General features: G+C 35.6%; 1 protein-coding gene across 1 annotated transcript in view; it reads right to left on the bottom strand.

Annotated features, from left to right (window-relative positions):
- ATF6 (activating transcription factor 6) overlaps positions 1–26,948 on the bottom strand; it is a 217,558-nt gene that overhangs the window by 32,923 nt on the left and 157,687 nt on the right. The window lies entirely within an intron of this gene.

Here is a 26,948-nt window from a genome sequence, read left to right as displayed (position 1 = left end):
AATACTAAGAAATGAAAAAGGCTCTCATAAAGAAAGAAGCCAAAAACAATGATGACAAATTCAATGAGTATTTCCCCTGCTGCAACTTGAATGCCCAAACTGTACTGTGTGGGAAAATACAATTGTTTAAAAAAAAAACAAACACTAAGTGGGAGGTAGAGATCAAATTTTTTTGATTCATGGAAATTTACTGTCATAAAAAAGTAAGCTCATAATTTATTTTTTCTTTCTAAAACATACAACCAACTTCAAAAAAGACAGTAATTATCTATAGCCTATCATGCACATGTAACAGAATTTGAGAGGTAAGAGGGGGATGTTAAAATGATTTATCTCAACTTTCTCATTTTATAAATAAAGAAACTAACTGAACTACTTGCTAACGAGGAACACATCTTGTTAAAGGATAACCAGGGTGAGGAGTAAGGGTTTTGTCTCCAAGTATGGGTTGTTTCCCTGTACATTATGCTGAAACTTTACCTATTATAGAGATGACGGTTCTAAGACCTGCTTAGTGCAATGGCCCTCAAATAAAAGTTATATTCTCTAGGATCTTATTAAAATTTCTGAGAATACAAATTATTAGCCTTTCACTGTGTTTTTGTCCAATAAGAAAAAAGATAGTTTCTATTCTTTTGTGGACATCAAGGCCAAACTCACTATATTTTTCCTTCGGTTTCTTGCCTCTTGGTTGCTGTGTTTAAACTTCTCTGATTATTCAAAATACTGCTGATAGAAGTTTTGGACCACTTAGCACCAGATTTCCTTCCTAGATTTAGAGACCCTCCTCCCAAGGGAGGCTTCCACCTTCCACTATGCAAGTGTAAAATACCTGATACTTTATTTTCCAGACTTTCTTGTAACAAGGCTGCAAGCATGTGACTTAGGCTTTTCCAATCAGATGCACTAGCACTAGCCCTTTATAGTCATAAAGCTATCAAGACTCTTCTGGGATGAAAAGTAGCTCTGATACTTTTCATGGGCAGCCTAGCATGTGCAAGATCCTGGGCTCATTCCCTAGTACTGCAAAATAAATAAAAAATTTAAAATGGACCAACAATCTGAATAGATAGTTCTTCAAAGAAGATATACAAATGACCAATAAACACACAAAAAGATGCTCAACATTTCTAGCCACTGGTAAAATGCAAATCAAAACTGGCAATGAACTACTACTTCACACCCATTAGTTTGATTATATCTAAAATGGCAGGTAATGACAAGCGCTGTCAAGGATGTGAAGAAAGCAGAACCCTCAAGCACAACTGTGGGGATGTAAAATGGCAGAGTTGCTGTGGGAATCTAGCTGCAAAAGCCAGCTGTGGCTTTAGTTCTGGAAGTTAAGTTCAGAATCAGTGATATTGGTGGTTTCAGCCATGGTGTATGATCAGTTAGTTCTGTAGTGTAATTTGGGGCTTTGTTTTTGTTTAAGGGACCTCCAAGTCAGAGCCTTTGGCCCTTTAAAAATTCAACTTAAGTTATCCAGAGTTAGTTTCTGTCACTCGAAACTAAGAAAACTGATTGATTCAAATTATTAAATAGAGATAAAAATGCTTTACTATATTATGAGTTTATCTGGGGCAGAGATAGTACATATAGTTTTCAACTATGTATCTCTCAGGTCATAAAACACGTAATTATTGCTTAATATATGTGGTTTGGTTGTTTATAAAAGCACTAAACACTTTATGGTATAAAAAAACAAGACTTCCTGGAATAAAGGGAAAACATGACACCAGAAGGATAGCACGTCTGCAGGAATGTGAAAACATCAATAGTAAGCACCCTCACAATGGGAGGCAAGAGATTTTTCATGTTTGTAGCCCAAATTCTTTAAATGAATCAATCATATTAGCAATCTCTGTTTCAGTGCAAGCCAGGTTTCTTTGGAAAATACACAATATCATCTATAGAAATATAGACAGTAAATTCATTAATGAGAAGACAGACTTTATTTTTTTACAATTAAATGGTATATTTTATTTTAAATATAAAACTGGTTTATTGGAAAATCATGGCATTTGCAGGTAAATGGATGGAGTTAGAGAAGACAATGTGCTAAGGGAAGGTAGCCAATCCCAAGAAACCAAATGCTGAATGCTTTCTTTGATATAAGGAGGCTGATCCACAGTGATACAGGGAGAGGGAGCACGGGAGGAATGGACAAACTCTAGATAGGACAAAGGGTTGGAGGGGAAGGGAGTGGGCATGGGGTTAGAAACGATGGTGGAATGTGATGATAATTATTAACCAAAGTACATGTATGAAGACACGAATTGGTGTGAATATATATATATATGTATGTATATATATACATACATATATATATATATATATATATTTTAATGTTTATTTTTTAGTTTTTGGCAGATACAACATCTTTGTTTGTATGTGGTGCTGAGGATCGAACCCGGGCGGCCGCATGCCAGGCAAGCGCGCTACCGCTTGAGCCACATCCCCAGCCCCGGTGTGAATATATTTTGTATACAACCACAGATATGAAAATTGTGCTCTATATGTGTAATAAGAATTGTAATGCATTTGCTGTCATATATAAATTTAAAAAAACTGGTTTATTGGTCTGGGATGGGCTAGTTTATGAAAGTATATTTACTTAATAGAAAATATTTTTTTAAAAGGATTTTGTAGGCCTGGGGTTGTGGCTCCATGGTGGAGCGCTTGCCTGGCATGTGTGAGGCACTGGGTTCAATTCTCAGCACCACATATAAATGAATGAATAAAATAAAGGTCTATCAACAACTAATATATATAAAAGCTTTTGTATGTTTAAATGCCTTGGAAAAAGTAAGAAAACTTTGAAACTGATGTCTGCTAAATTTGTATGGAATTAATTTATTTTTAAAAAGTATCTTAGGTAACCTTAAAAAGCCAAGAAAATTGTAATTTACAGTCTCCCATCTGTTTCTTCATATTTTAATACAGTGGTGAAAAATAAGGTCTTTCTGACTTATCAAGGAAACTCCAGAGAAACTTGCTTGTGAGCAAATCTTATAGTTCATTTCTTTGTTGGCCATCATGCCAAATTTGTGCTTAATAGTAAATATGGCAGATGCCTAGAACATAAACACAGGAGCTTTGCCTCTGAAATTATAGTAGCAAAACTAGTGTACTAGTAATGTAAACTATTTAGTCTTCAGGTAGTCATACATGGTACTTAAGGGAAAGGCTGAAGACACTATTAAAAGTTAGCACTTGGTCTACAGAAAACTGTGTGCAAAGACCATACAGAAAGTTCAATTATGGTTCTCTGAATTTCTCAGTCACCTCAACAGGAAAATGAGATAATGCATATCCCATAGAGGCTTTTGTAAGGACCAAATGCAAATTATATATGTTAAGGAACCCAGCAATATACTTAACTTACATAGTGGGTGCACAAAAAGGGAACTGAATCCATACTTGCAACCAAAAACTATTTAGTAATATAGGAGTGAATGGTGAAAAAGAAACTTTTCTAAAAAAATTTCCAAAATATTTAAAATCTTATAAATGCTTAATTTTATTTACTTATATCCTTTCATTACAGTAGTGTAGCTTATATTTATATACTATTTTTACCCATAATTCACTTGATAATTTTTATCTCATTGTATCCTGTATATTACCACTTTAAAATGGGAACGTTTATGTAAATATCTCATTGCCAATTAGGGTGGTTTTTTTCTTTGAAAAACTGCAAGCGATATGTGGACTGCTCATTATTTTTTCCTATATTTTAATTGAGCTCAAAGTCATAGAATAATCAGTGACAGAATGAGTTAGTCTTCCAATAGAAGACAGAAATTACTAACACATTTATGTTTTACCTTTCCCCATGCCAAATAATAAGTCATTTTGCTTTCAAATATAAAAATGATAGCTGCAAAGAATATGCTTGGTAATATATATAAATTTCCTTTCCAATTTAACTAAAGTTCTCTGTCTAGGGATCTAAAGGCTTGTGCTCTGTTCTTAACTTGATTAGTAGCTGTGTTGGATCATTCATTCACCTTCCTCAACCTGTTTTCTTATTTGTATCATGAGGCTATTGTGTTAGATTGCCTTTATTTTTCCTCCTAGTACCAAGATTCTCTATCACTTACATATGTTCTACTTCCCAGTAAGTTTATTAACTCTCTGGTGGCATAAATCAATCTTAGTCTTCTTTTGAACCCACACATTACTTAGCATAGTGCTATGTACTGAATTTCTGTAAAACTAAACTGCAATTATATTACAACATAAAAGCAAATATGACACCAAATTATCACATTTCATAGTATAAATTAAATAGTGATTGCAAAATAACCTATACTTAACATTTATAGTGGAGTCTTAACTATCTTACCTTTCGGTTAAACAAATTCTTTATTTACCTACTCTAGGCAATAGGAAGCTAGGAGGACTGACTAATAGGATGGCTTAAATGTGCAGTATTCTTGTACTCTATATACAAGCCAGCATGGCAGGCAGCCTTTAAGACACCTTTGCATGATTCCCCACTCCTGGTGTTCACACCTTCATACAGTCCCCTCCTACAATGTGCCAGGGTTGGTCTATGAAACTAACAACATGCAGCAAAAATGATGGTATGTAACTTCCAGGATTAAATATTTTAGGAGCTCGCTCTCTCACACTCACTCTCTTATTCTCATGGATTAAGAGTTGTTTTCAGGGAAGCCATGTCATGCGCAGCCCCAGTGAGAGGCCAATATGGTGAGAAGCTGAAATCTCCTAAATATGTGAGTTAATTTAAAAGCAAATCCTTTAGATGCAGTCTCAATATCAGCCAGCTTTTTGTGGGGAGGGGAGAACTGGGGATTGAACCCGGGATGCTGCACCACTGAGCTACATCCCTAGACCTTGTTTACATTCTGAGACAGGGTCTTGCTAAATTGCCCAGGCTGGCCTTGAATTTGCCTCAGCCTCCTGAGTCACTGGGATTACAGGCATGCACCACTATGTCTGGCTCCAGTCAGCATCTTGATTGCAACCCCAAGAGAGACTTAGAAACCAGAACTATCACCCTGCTAAGCTTCTTGAAATTCAGAAACTGTGTGAAATGTTTGTTTTATAAAACTTCTATGTTTGGGGATAGTTTATTATACAGAAAAATAGATAACTAACATAACAATAATTTTTTTTAGATAAAGTACAACATTCCTTTTCTAGATGATAATCTTCTAATCTATCTGTTATGTTGTCAGGGAAAGCTTTGAAAATGATATAATTTATGCCTCTCCCCTGCTCAAAATTTTTTAGTAGCTTTCTACTATTCGTAGGATAAACCAAATTCCATACTGTGTCAAATAAGGACTTTGCAAACCTGCTTCTCCTTGCCTCTTAAGTTTTATCTACACCCTCAATGCCAATGTACATGAATCCTACTTTGATTTCCTAAATAGGCTAAAATCATTTCTCTCTCTAATATTCCTACTTATACTGTTTCCTATAACTAGAATGCCTCATCTACTTGGTCAATCTTCAAGATTCAGTTCAAATGTCACTCTGGGTGTATGTGTGTGTGCATGTTTATTCAACTACATTTTTTCTTGAATACAAAGGATAATGCCTGGTTTATACAGATAACATATATTTGATTCATTTCAACAAGTATTTTAGAGCACTTACTATGTACTAGGCACTTATTTTTGTAAGGCATTAGGAGCAACAAAGAAACTTAAGCAAATAAGGTCCTTAACCTTTAGGAGTCTACAATTTAGCAGAGAAGTTACATAATAAACTGATTACAAGTGAAATGAATGTTATAAAAATAAAGGAGTTAAAAGTATTCTGGGCACATGAAGTGAGGAAGAGAATGTAACCTATTCTATGGACTTAGGGAACCCTTCCCTGAATGTTTTTTTCAGTAAGAAACTTTAACCTAAGAATTCAAATCAGCAGACAAAAGGAAGAAAATGTCTTGGTAATAATGTATGTGAAAACATTATGGGCTATATTTGATAACATGATTTAATAGGGAAAAAACCTTGATTTCACAAACAGAAATGTACTACATAGAATCTGGGGAGATTCCATTGTGCTCAGCATTCATCAGTTCTCTTAAGAGATGTGAAAAAGCAGAACCCATTCAGAAGAGAATGATCAGAACCAAATCACCATGAAACCAAATCACAAGAAAAATAACTTCCCCAAACTGGAAGATCTTAGTATGTGAAGATTTAAAAGGTACTCAGTGTCACGTGGACGAAAAATTATATTCATATATAATCCTATGGGTCTATGAGTACAGTAAGAAAGACCGAAAAGGAACAATTTACAATTTGCCAGAGCTATTTAAAGCTGGCAGTCTCTTATCCTTGGAGGTGATTATATCTAATCTGGTTGGCCACTGAGCAAAATGTTGCAGAAGGGAATCCAAACCCTGGAAGGGGGATCTAGGGATGTGGCTCAGTGGTAGAGCCCTTGCTGGGCATATGTGAGGCCTTGGGTTCAATCCCTAGCACTGAAGAAAAAAAAAAAAACCTGGAAGGGATGACTTTATACTAAAGCCTTTTCAATCCTAATATGTTATGGCTTGGATATATGAATATTAATGAATCTTTTTTGTCTTAATCTATACTGTAATGATGCCAAGTAGATCACATTTCCCTTAAGGTTCTGTCCTATGTCATAGATTAAGAATGATGGGCTTTAGATATCTTCTAAGAAACCGCTTATATGGTCTTCCTAATCAACTCCTTTCCAAGTAATGATTTTACATTTCACATTTGTCCAGTTACTTAATCTAAATCTTATCTTTAAGGCATGCATTTGTTTCTGCAAAGTCTATAATGAATATAGAGGAAAATATATTTTTGGACATTTGGTTGAATCCCTCACTTACCCCAGGCTCTCATATCATATCAAAGTTCTCTCTCATGAATATCTAATCAACAATCTATATGTTCAATTTCAATATTCTATATTTTAAAAAACCAAAGAGAAATATTTCTTAGGACTCTCTAATCTTTATTGTAAAAATTCAAAAGGCAGCATACTTCCTAATATGAACAAAAGTTATAATATATTTGACATCTGTGAAATGATGCTTGGCCCATCACCCTGTCCCCAGATTGCAGATGTCTTAAATAACAAAGAAATCATGCAAGTGCTGAAAGAATATGAAACACTTTACAGAAAGTTATGGTCCTATTATGGTTTAGATGTGGTGTCCCTGAAAAGCTCAGGTGTGAGACAATGCAGGAAAGTTTGGAGGAGAAATGATTGGGTTATAACTTTAACTAATTAGTGAATGAATCCCTGATGGATTAACTGAATGGTAACTGGAGTCAGGTAGAGTGTAACTGGAGGAAGTGGCTCATTGAGAGAGTGGTTATGGGATATATATTTTGTATCTGGAAAGTAGAGTCAGTCTTTCTCTCTCTTTGCTTCCTGATCAACACTTGAGCGGCTTCCCTTTGCCACACTCTTCTGCCATGAGTCCCAAGGAATGGAGTCTGCTGTCTATGGATTGAGACCTCTGAAACCGTGAGCTCTCAAATAAACCTTTCCTCTTTTACAATTGTTCTGGTTGGGTCTTTTAGTTGAAGCACTGAAAGAGCTGTCCCTAGTGTTTGTAGTTGGTATCACAGCAAAAGAGAATACACAGAGGAGCTGAACCTATGCTTATTAAGCAATTCTTCTGGAAAACAGAAATTTGAGACTATGTGATATGGTTTCAATATTCTGACAAAGTACAAGGTTCTTTGTACTTTCCCAGTACAAAGAAAAGTCCAATCCAAAAAGTTAATACATATAAAAGAAAAAAATAATTCAGATTTTCAAGTTAGTAGGAGATGCAAACCAACTTTGTTGGCTTAAATAGATGCCAATCTCTAGTTTTTATTTGTGAAAGCTAAACCATCTGTTTGAGTAGAAACAGATTTTTTTTTTTTTTTGCCACTAGGGAGAAAGAGTGAAAATAATCTCACTGAAAGCAAAGGAGACACTGAAGGTCAGTTAGGTACAGTTGGTCAAGGAAATACTAATATCTTAGAAGGCGCAATGCAAGCTGCTGTCATCTAAACCTCTGAGGTCTTAAGAAGGTTCCTATAGATTAGATAATTAATTAGTAAAACAAATACAAAAAAGAAACTTTCACAGAAAACATTACCTATGCAACTATCAATAAATCATCAAAGCAGCAACCATTCCCAGCAAAGTGATAATATTCCAAATATATAAAGGCAACTCTATCATTAACCCTGCTTTTACACACACACACACACACACACACTATTTTCAAGTTTACTTCATAGAAAAGAATTCAGAAAAGACTATGTGAATTGGGGAAAACCTAATGGTGTGACAAGAGTTAAAAATGGATACACTGGGCTGGGTGCAGTGGTGCACACCTGTAATCACAGCAGCTCTGGAGAATGAGGCAGAAGTATCACAAGTTCAAAGCCAGCCTCAGCAACTTAGTGAGACCCTGTCTCTAAATAAAACATGTTTAAAAAAGGGGCGGGGGCTGGGGATGTGGCTCAGAGGTAAGTGCCCGTGGGTTCAATCCCTGATACCCTCCAAAAAGATACTGATGACTTCAACAAATGAAAGGAAGACAGAGGAAATGAGAGAGGCAAGATACAGCTACAGGATAACTATTCCTTTTTTTTTTTTGTAAGTCTTTTTAATCCTTTTAAAAATCTGTTCTTTTTTAGTTAAACATGACAGTAGAATGCATTTGGACATATCATATATACATGAAATATAATTTCCCATTTTTGTGGTTGTACATGATGTGGAGTTACACTAATATGTATTCATACACGAACATAGGAGTTATGTCTGATTAATTCCTCTGTCTGTCCTATTCCCATCTCCCCTACCTTGCCTACATTTCCCTTTGTCTGAAACAATGAACTTTTATTCTTTCCCTCCCTTCCCCTTATTGTGTGTCAGCATGCACTTATGAGAGAGATCATTCAGCCTTTTATATATGTACCACATTTTCTTTATCTATTCATCTGTTGAATGGCACCCAGGTTGGTTCCATAGCTTAGCTATTGTGAATTGAGCTGCTATAAACACTGACGTGATTTCACAGGACAGCTATTTCATTTGAATAATAAAATGGTAAAAATTTTAGTGAAAATTAAGTAATGTAACCTTGCTTTTCCTCCAGTACTGGGAATTAAACCCAGGGCCTAGCACATGCTAGGCAAGCACTCCACCACTGAGCTATATCCGTAGTCCTACACAGCATTTTTAGGTATGGGATGGGGAGAAGGAGACAGTGATAAATGTGAACAATATAACACACTTAAAGTGATTATCTTTAGGTAGTTTAAGATAATGAGAGGTGACTATAGTTGTGTAGCAGAAGAAAGATTACTAAACTACCTATCCAAATCTAGTGACCCAAAGAAGTGAGAAAAAAATTGTATAGAGGTGATAGGATTTCACCTGGATCTTCAAGGGAAATACGGTATAGAGGAAACAGGTCAGACAATCTAGGATATGTACACTGTATGTGCAAAGGCAGCCAGAGTGATCTCTTTAAATATAAATCAGATCACCTTGCTTCCCTACCTTAGACTCTTTAGCTTCTCCTTACTATACTAAAAAATTTAAACTCCTCACCATGACCTACAACTCCCTGTGATCTGGCCCCTGCTCATCTCCTCAACCATTTCTTGTATTACTGTCCTCTCTTCCTATCCCACTTCTACTCTGGTCTCCCCAATATTCTGATAATTTCTAAAAATAACATGTTCTTTCCTGCCTCAGGCCCTCTGCTTTCTGGTTGCTCCTTCTGCTTGGAATCTCCTGCCTGTTGGCTCTTCTCATCCTTCAGGTCTTGGTTTAACTGTTATCTCCTCCTCATCCAATCAAAAGGGGCCTTTCTATTCCTCACTCCTGACATTTTATTTCATTAAGGCACCTTAATTTCACATTATATTTCATCAAGGCTTTCATTTTTCCCTCCAAATTATCACAAGCTATAATTGTGTTTGGGTTGTAACTGCTTGTTTTCTTCTGCCTTTTTTACTTAAAAGCTCCATGAGGTAGGAAATGTGTACATCTTATTCAATGCTGATATCCTCAGTGACCAGCATAGACTCCCAGTGAATTAAGTATTTTTGAATGAACTAATGAATATAGATTTTAAGGGACAGTGGGTAGAGCAGTCTGAGTTGAGAAGATAGCTTGATGCAAGGTCAAGGTATTTGGATTTCATCTCATGAATACTGAAGATCTATTGCTGGTTCTTTTTTTTTTAAATTAGTGCATTATAATTATATATAACAGTGAGGTTCATTGTGATATATTTATATTTGCATGTAACATAATTTGCTCCATTTCATTCCCCTCCCCACCCCCTCTGGATTCCCTTCTTCTACTCTGACCTTCCTTTATTTATCTTTTTAATTGGTGCATTATGCTTACACATAAAAGTGGGATTCACTGTTATAGATTCTTGTGTGGATTTAGCATAATTTGATCAATTTCATTCCACAGTTTCCTCCTCTTCCCTCTATTCCTTCCTCCCCCTTTGATTCCCTTCTCTACTCTTCTCCCATTTACTTTTCTGAGATTTCTCCTTTTTAATTCCTTACTTCTCTCTAGTTTCTATATTTGAGAAAAAAATTCAACCTTTGACTTTCTTGAAATGACATAATAAGAGCAATATGTAAGGGCAGCTTTTTTTTTCCTTTGGTACTGGGGATTGAACTTGGGGGCACTCAACCACTGAGCCACATCTCCAGCGTCTCACTGAGGTGCTAAGCCCTTTGCCATTGCTGAGGTTGGCTTTAAACTTGTGATCCTCTTGTTTTAGCTTCCTGAGCCACTGGGATTACAGGCATGCACCACCGTGCCTGGCCAGCTTTTCTTTTAATTAATTAATTAACTTTATTTTGAGACAGGGTATTGCTAAGTTGCCAAGGCTGGCCTCGAATTTGCTGCCCTTCTGCCTTGGTCTTCTGAACAGCTGGGATTACAGGCATACGCTGCTGTGCCCACCGATTAAATTTGGTAGCAATACGCAGGCTGAATTATAGAGATTAAGATATAAAAATAAATTAGGCAGACCTGTTAGGACACTACTACAACAATGTAGAGAGGTTAATATTCCTAATAATGAAGGGGGGAGAGAGGGAGGGAGGGAGGGAGGGAAGGAGGAAGAAGAGAAGAAAAAGAAAAGAAAACAAAAGAAAAGAAGAGAAAAAGGAAAGCAAGCCCAGGGAAAACAAGCAAAGAAACGGAATTCAGCTTTCTTCCTTTTTCCTTCAGATCCCCACTCCTTATTTCTTGCTGCCCACCCCCATCTCCTTAAACTTTGTGTTTTGCAAAAGTACTGAGGTAATGAATAAGAAGGAATCCAAGACAACAATACAAGGGACAGAAGGGAACACTAGTTTATGGGGGGAGGGGGTGCTGGTGATATCTAAGAAAAAGAAAAGCAGAAAGAAAAAACAGAATCTGTCATTCAATGACTTAGTAGGGTTGGGGTCATGTGGTTCAGTGGTAGAATGCTTGCCTAGTATGCATGAGGTACTGGGTTTGATCCTCAGCACCACATAAAAATAAAACAAAGATATTGTGTCCACCTAAAACTATTTTTTTTTAAAGAATTACTTAGTGGTATTCTTTCACAAGAGTCACATTAAAAATCCCCAATGCTATCTCAAATTCAAGATACTTAAATCTAACACCAGTCCTTCCAATTTTACCCATTTATTTGATGGCAGTACTAGTTTCTTGATATTGAAGTCATGGGATCGACTTTTCATTCTTTCTCCTTTATATACCATCGGCTTCCAAATAAAATTCCAAGAAATTCTCTCAAAATTTCTTTTAAAACTTTTTTCCTTTCTCTCCATTCCACACTTTAAGATCCTCATCCCCAAATTACTGCAATGTCTCCTAGTTCATCTTCTCCAAATTTATTTTAGTTCATTTATTCCTAGTACATTTTAATGATTAATAATCTCTCTCTTTCTCTTCAGTACTGGGGCTTGAACCCAGGTGTGCTCTACTACTAAGCTATTTCCCAGTTCTTTTTAGTTTTTATTTTGAGACAGAGTCTCACTAAGTTGACTAGGATAGCCTCAAACTTGGTATTCTCCTGCCTCGGTTTCCTGAGTAGCTGGGATTACAACACCATTGTACCCAGCTTAACAGTCTCTTAACAGAATCTTCATTGTGTTATTTTTATGTTTTATAGCTTATAGTCACTTTCTTCATTCATTAGTGACCCAAATTATCTGACTGCATCCCATGCAATGCAATAAACATTTAATTCTCTTCCTTTTTCAACACTAATCCTCTCTTTACTGTCTCCTCCCAGACATTTTGCCCAACTCCTATTCAGTCCATCATGGAGTACTACAGCAAGCGGCAGCCGCTAATTTGTCCACCCAAAATCCATTATTTTCTTACCAAAAGCACTACACAATTTTTTTTCAGTTCTTAGTGTGCTTAGTAAAAATATTACATTGCTGAGCCTACCCTGAAGCTAGGCTTAAACATTTGACACAGTTTATCCTCAATGAGATATAGGAAAGAACTTTGTTATAAAATTTGTTTTCCTGATAGACACTAACTTTCCTCCTTTTTCCTGCCTGGAACACAAAATTTGATGACTTAATTTATAGGAGTCACTTTCAGATTGTCTGAGAAAAGCCAAGAGAATTTCAGCAATCTTGTCCTTAGTACTCTTAAGTTCTTAAATCAACAACTGGATTGTTGCAACTGGATTGGTTCATTGTGGTTCTTTGCTGTGGGCTTTTCAATATATTAATGCCCTTCACTCTTCTTATCTTATACTCGGATTTGAAGATTGCTTTACAGTTGCTCCACTCCAACCTTTATCTTTATTTCAACTTTTTATCACTACCAACTGATGTTAGTCATTAAAATTCTATTATCTACCATATCCTTATAAATTTTCATTCTATATTGTAGGTTTTGGGAATTTATACTACCAGGCACTAACTGATTTTTCTTAGAAAAAATTAATTGGTATAGTGTGTTCGATTTAGAACTTATCTAAATAATCTCTGTTGGTCCAGGTCCATCTGGTATCTTAGCATCAATGGGGTGGGGTGGTAGGTGGTCTTCAAAAAGTTCTGAGGATTTAAACCAAATTATACCCAAATTCTAAAGATAATTTGAATTAGACTCTATGATGATCTTGTCAGTAGAAAACTGGGAAGTCAGTCCAAGAGCTCAAAATATAAACTTAGGTCCTTACAAAGGTATTACTTACCAGAATTTGTATAGTAGAAATGTTAATTCTCATTATCTTGTTTGTAGTAATCATTAATAAATAAATATATGTCTGTATTTTGAGGATAAAAATAAACTTTTTTCAGGTGCATAGTGTGATTTTTCTCCTTTCCTCAGTGGAAATTCTCAGTGTGGGAATTTTACTACTATTTTATCTTATATTATTTTCAGTATTGGGGAACGCTACACCACCGAAATACATCTACAGTCTTTTGTCCCCCCCACACCTATTGAATTAGGAAGTTTAATACATTTACATTTTTTATTTGTTGTTTTTGGTTATATATGACAGTAGAGTCTATTTTGACATAATATATAAACATAGAATATACCTTATTCTAATTAGGATCCCAGTCTTGTGGATGTACACAATGTTGAGATTCACTGTGGTATCAGATTCATTCCACTGTCTTTCCTGTTCCTATCTCCCCTCCCTTCCCTTCATTCCCCTTTGTCTAATCCACTGAATTTCTATTCTCTCCCCACCCCCACTCCTTGCAGTGTTAGCATCCAGGTATCAGAGAGTCCATTCAACCCTTTTTTGGGGATTGGCTTATTTTACTTTACATGATAGTCTCTAGATCCTTCCATTTTACCCATAAATGTCATAAAGTCATTCTTCTTTATGGTTGGATAATATTACATTGTGTACATACACAGTCCTTTTTATTTTCTATTTTGAGAAAGGGTCTCACTAAGTTGCTGAGGCTGGTCTTAAGCTTGTGATACTTAAGCCTCGGCCTCTTGAGTTACTGAGATTACTGGTATGTGTCAACAGACTAGATTTACTACTGGTTTTAGTAATGAGTCAAAAGTCTGAGAATTATGATTATTATTTTTTTAATATTTTATTTTTTAGTTTTAGGTGGACACAATATCTTTATTTTTATTTTTATGTGGTGCTGAGAATCGAACCAGGTGCCTCATGCATGCCAGGTGAGCACGCTACCACTTGAGCCACATCCCCAGCCCCGACAATTATGATTATGTATTTAAAAGTTAGAGCATGGTTAAAGAGAAGACTCAATTCACTCAGCCTTTTTGGATGTAACTATGAAATGGAATGAAAAATGAAAGGCTAAAATTTTTTAAGAAAAAAAAAAAAAGAAAAACTGCAGGTCTCTACATAGAAATAAACTTATATGAGTAAAAAGATACCAATCTCAGTCTGCTAGGCAACTAGCCTATTGGGCAGAACAAATAGGACAATTCCCAAATACATTTGCTTTGGGATAGCCACTTCTACAAAACTGTAATCATAAAAAGCAGTTGTATCAACATTTTCTTATTATTAAAACCAACACATTTATTCAGTTGGTTTCTTTCCTGCCCCGCTATTCTGGGCTTTCCAACTTAAAATGTGTTTCATGTGCTGGCACTGGCACTGGCACTTGCATACCATTGCTAGTAGATTCTCCTAGATCTTCCTTATATGGAAACTACTTTGAGATTAAGTATAATTACAGTTTAGTCTGGTACTCATTTGTTCATCTGCTAGGACTGTTAATAATAACTTGTTAGAACAAGGGTAACAGGATTGTTCATTTTTATTATTCACATACCACACTAACTGTTACATGGCATACGGAGGGAAGGAGAAGAGTAAAAGCAAATCAAAAACACACATAGTCAAATGATGAAATATATCTGCTGATATCAGGTTCATTCCCTGATGAAAATGTATACAAAGTAGCTACCATTAAAAAATTAAAATCAAGGGGGAAAAGTTCTGGGAAATGATACTGGCCAAATTATACTGTTATATTGTATGCGCATACAAATATGTAACAACAAATCCCATCATTATGTACAACTATAATGCACCAATAAAAAATGTGGAAATAAATAAACCCAAAAGTTTCTTCTGTGTTGTTTCTTGGTCAGTTATTTATCAAGAGTGAAAGATGGAAAAGGAGCAGTTTTACCACAGCAAAATGGAAATAATCTAAAAGCAGGAAATGTTGATTTAAAGTACTAGAAGCAGAACTTCCAGATCCTAAAGCAGTAACAGCTTTTAATTCATCATCCATTTCTCTGGCTAAGCAAGCAATCATGTTTTAAAATCCTTTTAAAAATATGCATAGCATTTTATTTCAATAATCTTCAGCATGAATACTTTCCCAAAGAAAGGCTTTCTTTCTTTGCAGTTTCATTAACCTGTTTTCAACTCTCTTGCAAAAGAAAGAGATTTAAATAATTAATAAAAATGAAGAGCAAAAATATTACAAAAATAAAACTGACAGAGATCAAAGAGTGATGTGACTGGTAATATCTAAATGTCATTAATTTTATGCCCATTTCCTACTCTCTTTTGCGAATTCTTAAACTTTTTTCCACAGTTCAAAATTACAAAGTACAATCATCATACACTGAGTTTAAGACCAAACATTGACCTGGAAATGTAATTTACTTTGCTGAAACTGGAAAATCAAATTATTCTTCCCAAATATATTGCCATCCAGTGTACTACATAAACCAAGTGCTCTATAAATTTTGACTTTGTGTCTCTACTTTTTGCCTTTTTCCACCTTCTCTAAAATTCTACAGGTTCTATTAAGAGAGAAAAAGGGATGACCAATAATTCATTATTATTTCCAAGGTATATGTAACTTCTAGATTCAGAAAAGACATAAAATATATTTTATTCAACTTCCTTAAACCCTTAGATTGCTCAGATGAAAAATTCTGCTGTTAGGAATAGCCTCACAAGTCTCTGCTCTTTCAATATATAGGTACCTATATAACTTATATCTTTAGATTATAATTAATAAATTATATAGCTTATCAAATTTATTTGTCTCACAATTCAAAGAAATCTACCTCTGGATCTTGAAGGGTTCCATAGGATTAAAATTTCCTGTGGGTCAAGCTTTTAACATGTTTTCCTTTGTAGAACAGTTGTTAAAAATAAAATTAATAATTTCAATTCATTCTTTCTTGTGAACTTTAAATATCAATTAATGTGTTATAAAAGTGGCATAGTACATATTTTAATTATTTTACCTTTCTAAATGATACAACTGTGCTTGCCAAATATTACTAAGCACAAAAAATTAAATCTTTCAAATGACCTCAAAGTAATGATTAAATAAAATTTACCTTACTTAACTTAGTCTTTCATTCAACAATCACATGTTTGTCAAATTCCAAACACTGTATTATATTGTATTATACTGCTCTTAATGAGTGCATATAATAAATATGTCAAAGGGATAAAGTGGTATAAATATATATCTGAAATTTTAGGGGTCCAAATATTTTCAAAACTTGCATATCCATCTTTAATACTAAAACCACAACATAATATCTAATCAGACGATATTTTACAGGATGTATTTAAGTTCTGGTTCTGCTATGTACTGGCTGTGTACATGGCTTGAGGCTTAATATCTCTGCTATAAAATGAAGACAATACTTAGCTGGCAGGTGAGTATTACAGGAGTTAACACAGATTACAGCTCCTGGAGATCTTGCAATGTGACCTATGCCAGACACTGTTCTAGATGCTGAGGATATGGTGATAAGGGGCAAACATAACAAATACAATTTCTGTTCTCTCTGAGGAGGAGAAACTGGCTAAGCTGACTAAGGAGAAATATGAGGGCAACTAGACAAACCATGGTAACATGAAAGCCTAAAAAAACTGGAAGTGCTTCAGTAAAGAAGGGAATGTAAAAAAATATATACAAGAGGGAACTGACTGGAAAGGGGAATGAGGGGACTTTTCGAAGTAATAAAAATATTTATATTGTGACTGAAGTGGTGATTTTACAATGATTTACATTTGCCAAAACTCACTAAATGATACACACAAAATTGGTAGGTTTTATTATAAATACACCATTCCTCAATAAGTCCAGTTTTTTAAAATGTAAATGTCATGAAAGAGATAAGTGAATGTAATGTATGATCTATGGATCGTGAATGATAAAAAAGCTTTTATATATATATATATTGTGTGTGTGTGTGTGTGTGTGTGTGTGTATGGTGTGTGTGTGTGTGTGTGTATGTTATAATCATTTTACTATAGTTATGTAAGAGAATGTCCTTTTTGTACGAGACATATTTAGGGATAAAGAGTTAGGAGATCAGCTACTTTCAAGGTTTAAAAAAAATGTAAGTGTAGATTTTAAAAAATGTGAGTGTAGACAGAGATAAAGCAAATGTAGAAAAATGTGAACAGGATCCAACATGGCGGCGGGCACGGAGAGATCAAGTCTCTGACCTCTTCAGCTGCACGGGCATAGGGAGTCGTAAACTGTCTAAATGCTGTTTGCTCAGGAGCACTAGGCAATGCTGAACTGACGTGGATCTGGGGCGAACAGTTTGGGCCTCTCAGAACACACACTGAGCCCGGATCGGCTGCATTCAAGCTCCAGTTTGCCTGCTTCTCGTGACTCAGCACTAACGATCCCGCTGAAATAACTGGTCGGCCCTTCTGAACTTACAGAGGTAAAAGCCAACCGAGCCTTCATAGGCAGTGGCCACAGGATTGAAACAGGACTTGGGAGAGACAGTCAGGACCCAACCGGCCCTTCTGAACTTACAGAGGTAAAAGCCAACCGAGCCTTCATAGGCAGTGGCCACAGGATTGAAACAGGGCTTGGGAGAGACAGTCAGGACCCAACCGTTGCATTGGTCACCCGGCAAAGGGAACGAACAGTCACCATTTGCATGGAATACCACAATGGCAGAGAACTGATGTCACGGGCGGAGGAGATAACTTCATTGAAACCAGCGGCGACAGTGACTTCTTCCCTTCCCTTCGAATATCTTTCCTCCCAAACATCAAATAAATTTATAAGAGTAAACAGTAACTCAGCAGTCAAACAGAACAAGAAGTAACATGAGAAGCATGAAAAAGCAAGGAAGAAAAGGAGTACAAACAATGAAGGACAGCCTAAATATTCAGGAGGACCTAGAGTCATCAGAAAAATGGTCATATAAAGAACTCAAGGAACACCTTAGACAGATGGAATGGAACCTTAAAGAGGATACAAGACAGCAAATTCAAGCAGCGAAAGAACACATTGAGAATGAATTACATAAACAGATAAAAGAAGAAGTTAAGCATCTTTATCAGGAGATAGAGATTATAAAAAAATCAAACAATAATTCTAGAAATGAAGGAAACGATAAACCAAATTAAAAACTCAATTGAGAGTATCATTAACAGAGTGGAACAAGTAGAAGCCAGAACGTCAGATAATGAACACAAAATATATCATCTTGAAAAGAGTCTAGCCAACTCAGAAAGGCTGGTAAAAATCACGAGAAAAACATCCAAGAGATATGGGATAACATAAAAAAACCAAACTTAAGAGTCATCGGGATAGAGGAAGGTACAGAGATTCAAACCAAGGGAATGAGTAACTTGCTAAATGAAATAATTACAGAAAACTTTCCAGAAATAAAAAAGGAAACAGATATACAAATTGTAGATGCATACAGGACACCGAGCACACAAAATCACAGTAGACCAACACCAAGACACACTGTTATAAAGATAGCCAATATACAGAACAAAGAGAAAATACTAAAAGCTACAAGAGAAAGGAGGCAGATTACATTCAGGGGTAAACCAATAAGGTTAAAAACGGATTTTTCATCATAGCGCTGAAAGCGAGAAGATCCTGGAACAAGGTATTTCAAACACTGAAAGACAATGGATGCCAACCAAGAATTCTGTATGCAGCAAAATTAAGCTTCAGGTACAACAACGAAATAAAAATCTTTCATGATAAACAAAAGCTAAAAGAATTTGCAGCCAGAAAACCAGCATTGCAAAGCGTCTTGAGCAAAACACTACACGGGGAAGAAATGAAAAACAACAACCAAAACCATCAGTGGAAAGTGCCTTGGTAATGACAGAGGGCGGTGGGGAAAGCTAATCATGGAGAAACAAACTAAATTAAAAAAAAGATAAATAATCAAACATGGCTGGCAGTACAAACCATATATCAATAGTAACTCTAAACGTTAATGGCTTAACTCTCCAATAAAGCGACATAGGCTGGTAACATGGATTAAAAAAACAAATCCAACAATATGTTGCCTCCAGGAGATACATCTGATTGGAAAAGACATACACAGGCTGAAGGTGAAAGGTTGGGAAAAAATATACCATGCACACGGTCCTCGTAAGCAAGCAGGGGTGGCCATCCTCATAGCGAATAAAATCGACTTCAAGACTAAGTTAATCAAAAGGGATAAAGAAGGACATTATATACTGTTAAAAGGAACCATTCACCAACAAGACATAACAATTATCAATATTTATGCACCAAATAATGGTGCTGCGACATTCATAAAACAAATTCTCCTCAAGTTCAAGAATCAAATAGACCACAACACAATAATTATGGGTGACTTCAACACACCTCTCTCACCATTGGACAGACCTCCAAACAAAAGTTGAATAAAAAAACTATAGAACTCAATATCACAATCAATAACCTAGACTTAACTGACATATATAGAATATATCAACCATCATCAAGTGGATATACTTTTTTCTCAGCAGCACATGGATCCTTCTCAAAAACAGACCATATATTATGCCATAGGGCAACCCTCAGTAAATATAAAGGGGTGGAGATAATACCATGCATTTTATCTGATCATAATGGAATGAAACTGGAAATCAATGATAAAAGAAGGAAGGAAAAATTCTACATCACATGGAAAATGAACAATATGTTACTGAATGATTAATGGGTTACAGAAGACAAAATGGAGGAAATAAAAAAATTATTAGAGACAAATGAAAACACAGACACAACATATAGGAATCTATGGGACACAATGAAAGCAGTTTTAAGAGGGAAATTCATTGCCTGGAGGTCATTCCTCAAAAAAAGGAAAAACCAACAAATAAATGAGCTCACACTTCATCTCAAAGCCCTAGAAAAGGAAGAGCAAAACAACAGCAAATGTAGCAGAAGGCAAGAAATAATTAAAATCAGAGCAGAAATCAACGAAATTGAAACAAAAGAAACTATTGAAAAAATTAACAAAACTAAAAGTTGGTTCTTAGAAAAAATAAATAAGATCGACAGACCCTTGGCCATGCTAACGAAGAGAAGAAGAGAGAGAACTCAAATTACTAACATACGGGATGAAAAAGGCAATATCACAACAGATGCTACAGAAATACAGAAGACAATTAGAGATTATTTTGAAAACCTATATTCCAATAAAATAGAAGATAGTGAAGACATCGATAAATTTCTTAAGTCATATGATTTGCCCAGACTGAGTCAGGAGGATACACACAATTTAAACAGACCAATATCAATGGATGAAATAGAAGAAGCAATCAAAAGACTACCAACCAAGAAAAGCCCAGGACCGGATGGGTATACAGCGGAGTTTTACAAAACCTTTAAAGAAGAATTAATACCAATACTTTTCAAGTTATTTCAGGAAACAGAAAAAGAGGGAGCTCTGCCAAATTCATTCTATGAGGCCAACATCACCCTGATTCCGAAACAGACAAAAACACCTCAAAGAAAGAAAACTACAGACCAATATCTCTGATGAACCTAGATGCAAAAATCCTCAATAAAATTCTGGCGAATCGGATACAAAGGCACATCAAAAAAATTGTGCACCATGATCAAGTAGGATTCATCCCTGGGATGCAAGGATGGTTCAATATACGGAAATCAATAAATGTTATTCACCACATCAATAGACTTAAAGATAAGAACCATATGATCATCTCGATAGACGCAGAAAAAGCATTCGACAAAGTACAGCATCCCTTTATGTTCAAAACATTAGAAAAACTAGGGATAACAGGAACTTTCCTCGACACTGTAAAAGCTATCTATGCTAAGCCTCAGGCTAGCATCATTCTGAATGGAGAAAAATTGAAGGCATTCCCTCTAAAATCTGGAACAAGACAGGGATGCCCTCTATCACCACTTCTATTCAATATAGTTCTTGAAACACTGGCCAGCGCAATTATACAGACGAAAGAAATTAAAGGCATAAAAATAGGAAAAGAAGAACTTAAATTATCACTATTTGCAGATGACATGATTCTATATCTAGCAGACCCAAAAGGGTCTACAAAGAAACTATTAGAGCTAATAAATGAATTCAGCAAAGTGGCAGGATATAAAATCAACACGCATAAATCAAAGGCATTTCTGTATATCAGCGACAAAACTTCTGAAACGGAAATGAGGAAAAACACTCCATTTACAATATCCTCAAAAAAAAAAAAAAAACTTGGGAATCAACCTAACAAAAGAGGTGAAAGATTTATACAATGAAAACTACAGAACCCTAAAAAGAGAAGTAGAAGAAGATCTTAGAAGATGGAAAAATATACCCTGTTCATGGATAGGCAGAACTAACATCATCAAAATGGCGATATTACCAAAAGCTCTCTACAGGTTTAATGCAATGCCAATCAAAATCCCAACGGCATTTCTTGTAGAAATAGATAAAGCAATCATAAAATTCATATGGAAAAATAAAAGACCCAGAATAGCAAAAGCAATTCTAAGCAGGAAGTGTGAATCAGGCGGTATAGCGATACCAGATTTCAAACTATATTACAGAGCAATAGTAACAAAAACAGCATGGTACTGGTACCAAAACAGGCGGGTGGACCAATGGTACAGAATAGAGGACACAGAAACTAATCCACAAAGCTACAACTATCTTATATTTGATAAAGGAGCTGCAATGGAGGAAGGATAGCATCTTCAACAAATGGTGTTGGGAAAACTGGAAATCCATATGCAACAAAATGAAACTGAATCCCCTCCTCTCGCCATGCACAAAAGTTAACTCAAAGTGGATCAAGGATCTAGATATCACATCAGAGACTCTGCGTCTGATAGAAGAAAAAGTTGGCTCTGATCTACATATTGTGGGGTCGGGCTCCAAATTCCTTAATAGGACACCCATAGCACAAGAGTTAATAACTAGAATCAACAAATGGGACTTACTTAAACTAAAAAGTTTTTTCTCAGCAAGAGAAACAATAAGAGAGGTAAATAGGGAGCCTACATCCTGGGAACAAATTTTTACTCCTCACACTTCAGATAGAGCCCTAATATCCAAAGTATACAAAGAACTCAAAAAATTAGACAATAAGACAACAAATAACCCAATCAACAAATGGGCCAAGGACCTGAACAGACACTTCTCAGAGGAGGACATACAATCAATCAACAAGTACATGAAAAAATGCTCACCATCTCTAGCAGTCAGAGAAATGCAAATCAAAACCACCCTAAGATACCATCTCACTCCAGTAAGATTGGCAGCCATTATGAAGTAAAACAACAAGTGCTGGCGAGGATGTGGGCAAAAGGGTACTCTTGTACATTGCTGGTGGGACTGCAAACTGGTGCGGCCAATTTGGAAAGCAGTATGGAGATTCCTGGGAAAGATGGGAATGGAACCACCATTTGACCCAGCTATTGCCCTTCTTGGACTATTCCCTGAAGACCTTAAAAGATCGTACTACAGGGATACTGCCACATCGATGTTCATAGCAGCACAGTTCACAATTGCTAGACTGTGGAACCAACCCAGATGCCCTTCAATAGATGAATGGATAAAAAAAAATGTGGCATTTATACACCATGGAGTATTACGCAGCGCTAAAAAATGACAAAATCATGGAATTTGCAGGGAAATGGATGGCACTAGAGCAGATTATGCTTAGTGAAGCTAGCCAATCCCTAAAAAACAAATACCAAATGTCGTCTTTGATATAATGAGAGCAACTAAGAACAGAGCAGGGAGGAAGAACAGAAAGAAAAGATTAACATTAAACAGAGACATGAGGTGGGAGGGAAAGGGAGAGAAAAGGGAAATGGCATGGAAATGGAGGGAGACCCTCATTGTTATACAAAATTACATATAAGAGGTTGTGAGGGGAATGGGAAAATAAACAAGGAGAAAAATGAATTACAGTAGATGGGGTCAAGAGAGAAGATGGGAGGGGAGGGGAAGGAGGATAGTAGAGGATAGGAAAGGTAGCAGAATACAACAGTCACTAGTATGGCATTATGTAAAAATGTGGATGTGTAACCGATGTGATTCTGCAATCTGTATTTGGGGCAAAAATGGGAGTTCATAACCCACTTGAATCTAATGTATGAAATATGATATGTCAAGAGCTTTGTAATGTTTTGAACAACCAATAAAAAAAGAAAAAAAAAGAAAAAAAGAAAAATGTGAACAACTGGTGAAAACTAAGCAATGTGTCTCAGCATATTCACTCTACTCATCTTTAAACTTTTCTACAGATTTGAAATTTTTAAAGATAAGAACTTGGGGGACTAAAAAAAACAATAGGCGACTTTGTCAAATACTGTTGAGAGGTTGAGTATGAGAATGGAGCTATGCCTTTTACTGATCATTGATGACTGTTTTAATAAAGCATTTCAATTTCAATTCAATTTCAATTCAATTTCCTTTCCCCTCTGGAAGGGGAAAAATCTTGATAAAGAGTAAACAGAAGTGAGAATTAGAGATAAATAATGAAGTGGAGGAAGTGAGTACAAGTAACTCTTTCAAAAATTTTCCCATGAAGAGTAGCGGAGAAATAGGATGTGGAGTCAAGGAGTCTCCAAAGGTAATATTTAGACATTTAATATGTTGATGGGAATGATCCAGAAGAGAAAAAGAAATTGATCTTCTAGTAGAAAAAGGGTATAAATGCAGGGGCTGTCTTGAAACTGTGAGAAGTGCTAAGATTTAGGGCCCAATAAGGAAGGAGTCACTTCACATGAGGCGATGATGATGACAATGACAATGGTGGCACCACAGCAGCTCACCCAAAAAACAGGTGCTATTTAAAGAACTTTAATTCTCATACCAACACTAGAAGGAAGATATTACTAATATTTCCTTTGATAGATGGATGCTGACATACAGAAAAGTTAATTTATTTGCCTAACAATACATATTTGGTAAGCAGAAAAGCCAGGATTTAGACCCCAAAGGAGAGATTTTTTTTCTTTCAGTGAAATTAGAGGCAAAGCAAAGTTTGTGTGTATAGATACAGGTAGGCTGGCAGTAGTGAAAAAATGACATAGCTCTTGCATAATAACATTTTCTCCAAGCAGCTTTTGGTGGGTTCATCAGCTGAGGGGAGGAGGAAGAAAGGATGCTGGAGATTAGAGAAGAAAAGGTGAGAAAATCTTGCTTCAGGGAGGAGAAAAGTAAATTTAGTAGCAATGAACAGCAGTATTGAATTTGAAGTGAATCCACTTGTCCTGATTGGATGATACTTTCCAGTTATTTTTAGCTGACTGACAGCAGGCATAAAAAGAATAGATGGGTTTAACTAGGGTGGGGGGGGGGAGGGCATCTATGAAGATAGGAGGCAGGGAGTAAGAGGAGTCTGCAAGAGGGCTGACAGTCAGAAACCATGGAATCTAGGCTAGGAAATCATAAGGAATGCATGAACATTAATGATGTGAAAGACAGAAAAGGTGATCGGGTCAAAGGACTAGAGATTTGTGAGGAAAGAAAATAGTTGGGATGTAGATATTAAAGTAAGAGAGTAAGTAACCATCAAAGAGTAGGATATGTGAGAAGATCCCAGAGGGAGTTTGGCTTCAGAAAAGGGTCCCAATACAAGTGTTTTAGAAAATATATGTGTATCTGTAAGTATTCTAAAGTTGATCATAAATGACTCATGGCTTTGATATTAACTATTATTTTCAATAACTACTCTTCCTCCTACCAAAAACAAGAACTGTCACAGAAAAAGAAAAAGCATGTTATTATTTCCATTAAGGAACATGGCTAAACTGGGACAAAACCACATCTAAGTTTAACCCTTTGTTTCTTGTTCCAATGTTGTCTCATCATTCATTCATTAAAACTGCTATATGAAAGAACCCATTCAAAATGTGTAATTCGATGTAGCTGAGAGTCATAAAACCCAATGAAACTTAGCTCAAAGTCAATGTGACTGTGAAATAAAATTATCAGCAAAGCTAACAACAACAACAACCCTAGATTGTGAAAAACAAATTGAAATTATGATGTACATGAAGAGAACTGTGTAGAAAACATTTCTAGTAACTGCTAGAATTCTGCATAATTAACACATATCCACGAAAACACTTGTTTTTAAAGGAGGAGAGGAAGATAAGTAAAACACTGTTAGAATTCCAGTATTGCAACATCAGAGTAATTTTGTTTTATTTTTTAAGTGAATTTGTTAGACACAAAGATCACACATTTCTGTGATAATAATGATGATAAGGTATATATTATAATCATGTAGATGGGAGGTTGAGGTGGCAGAGCATAAAAGACTATCAAAGAAGGCTAGAGCACTGGATGAAACTGTTATGTGATGTTCAAGTTACACAAAGAGATGTCAAAAGCAGTGGTGAAGAGTCATCAGTGAAGGTGGGGTAGGTGACACCAACAAAAACGCTTAAAGAAATAAAAAAAAAACAAACCCTGATATTATATACTTGAAAGATGTTAGGGGAACTGAAGGAGAAAGAAAGAAAAATAATTTGGAGGCTATATTGGATAACAAGGATCCACCTTTCTCCCCATGGGCTCTGAGGTACATGAGGTAGGGAAGGAAAATCAGGTTCCAATTTGGGAAGTATCCTTAGAACAAAAAGGTGAAGGGACTGTTCTAAGAAGAAGCTGAGGATGTAGCATAGTACTTGAACTTGGTGTGTTCACAATCAATCTTTCTTAAATTTGAATCTCAATTTTCCTAATAGTTTACTATATCTTAAAAAGGAAAAATATTAAAAATTTATTTACAAAGAATCTGGAACAGATTAAAAAGGAAATAATCCTCTAATGACTTTATTTTCCAAATCCATGAAAAACTCATCTTCAAAAGTTAGTCTCCTAGCCAAGATAAAAAGAATCCAGCATATTATTGTTTTTGGCTTAATATAAATGGACAGCTATTATAAAACAAAACCAGGCATTCTCTTGCATAAGAATTCAATATCAGAGGAATAAAATTAAGTGAATTCTGCTTTGATGAAACTTAGAAAATAGCCTCTCTGAGCACAAGCTGAACAAAGTTAACTCTTATAGTTCAAGCACAGAAACAGATACCTATGGGATGTAAATAAATAGATTTCCTAAGTATAATCTTTGGAGTACAGATACAGATATTTTGGAATATATAGTCCTTCTCCAAGTAAAAATATGATTATTCCATGAATAACTTTAGAGGTATGACATTACTGAAAAAGAGATGTTTGTCCTAATATCATAGTTTTTCCCCTTAAATTTCTTCTGAATATTTTTAAGACTATGTAAATGTCAACACTTTTTTATGCTTTAACAGAAAAATTGTATTTTATGTCCATAGGTTGCCTTCTAAATATGTCTACTAAGCTGTCTGTATGTAGCTCATGAAATTATATAGTCCTTTAGGGTCTTAAATATACAAAAAAAAATCTGTTCTATAAAGATAAAATTTTATGAAATTTACCTAGAATCTCCCATCAAAATCCAGTGGTTTGTTTTATAGTGGTATGTGATGGTTTAATCATGATCATTAATCAGAAATATCAGCTGATTCAACTGCAGGTTAGTTCTGTCTTCCTCAAAGACTATCAGATTCTAATCACTAGACAGAAAATTTACTAGTAGTTTTATTATGCCAGATAAATGGACAAATGGATTTGAGAAAGGCCAACTCTTCTATTTCAATAAGCCTAATATGATGTGTCAGAGCAAAT

This window comes from Spermophilus citellus (assembly GCF_964194105.1).
Source record: "Spermophilus citellus genome assembly, chromosome: 9".
Taxonomy (NCBI): Eukaryota; Metazoa; Chordata; class Mammalia; order Rodentia; family Sciuridae; genus Spermophilus; species Spermophilus citellus.
This window is presented reverse-complemented; position numbering and strand designations above follow the sequence as displayed.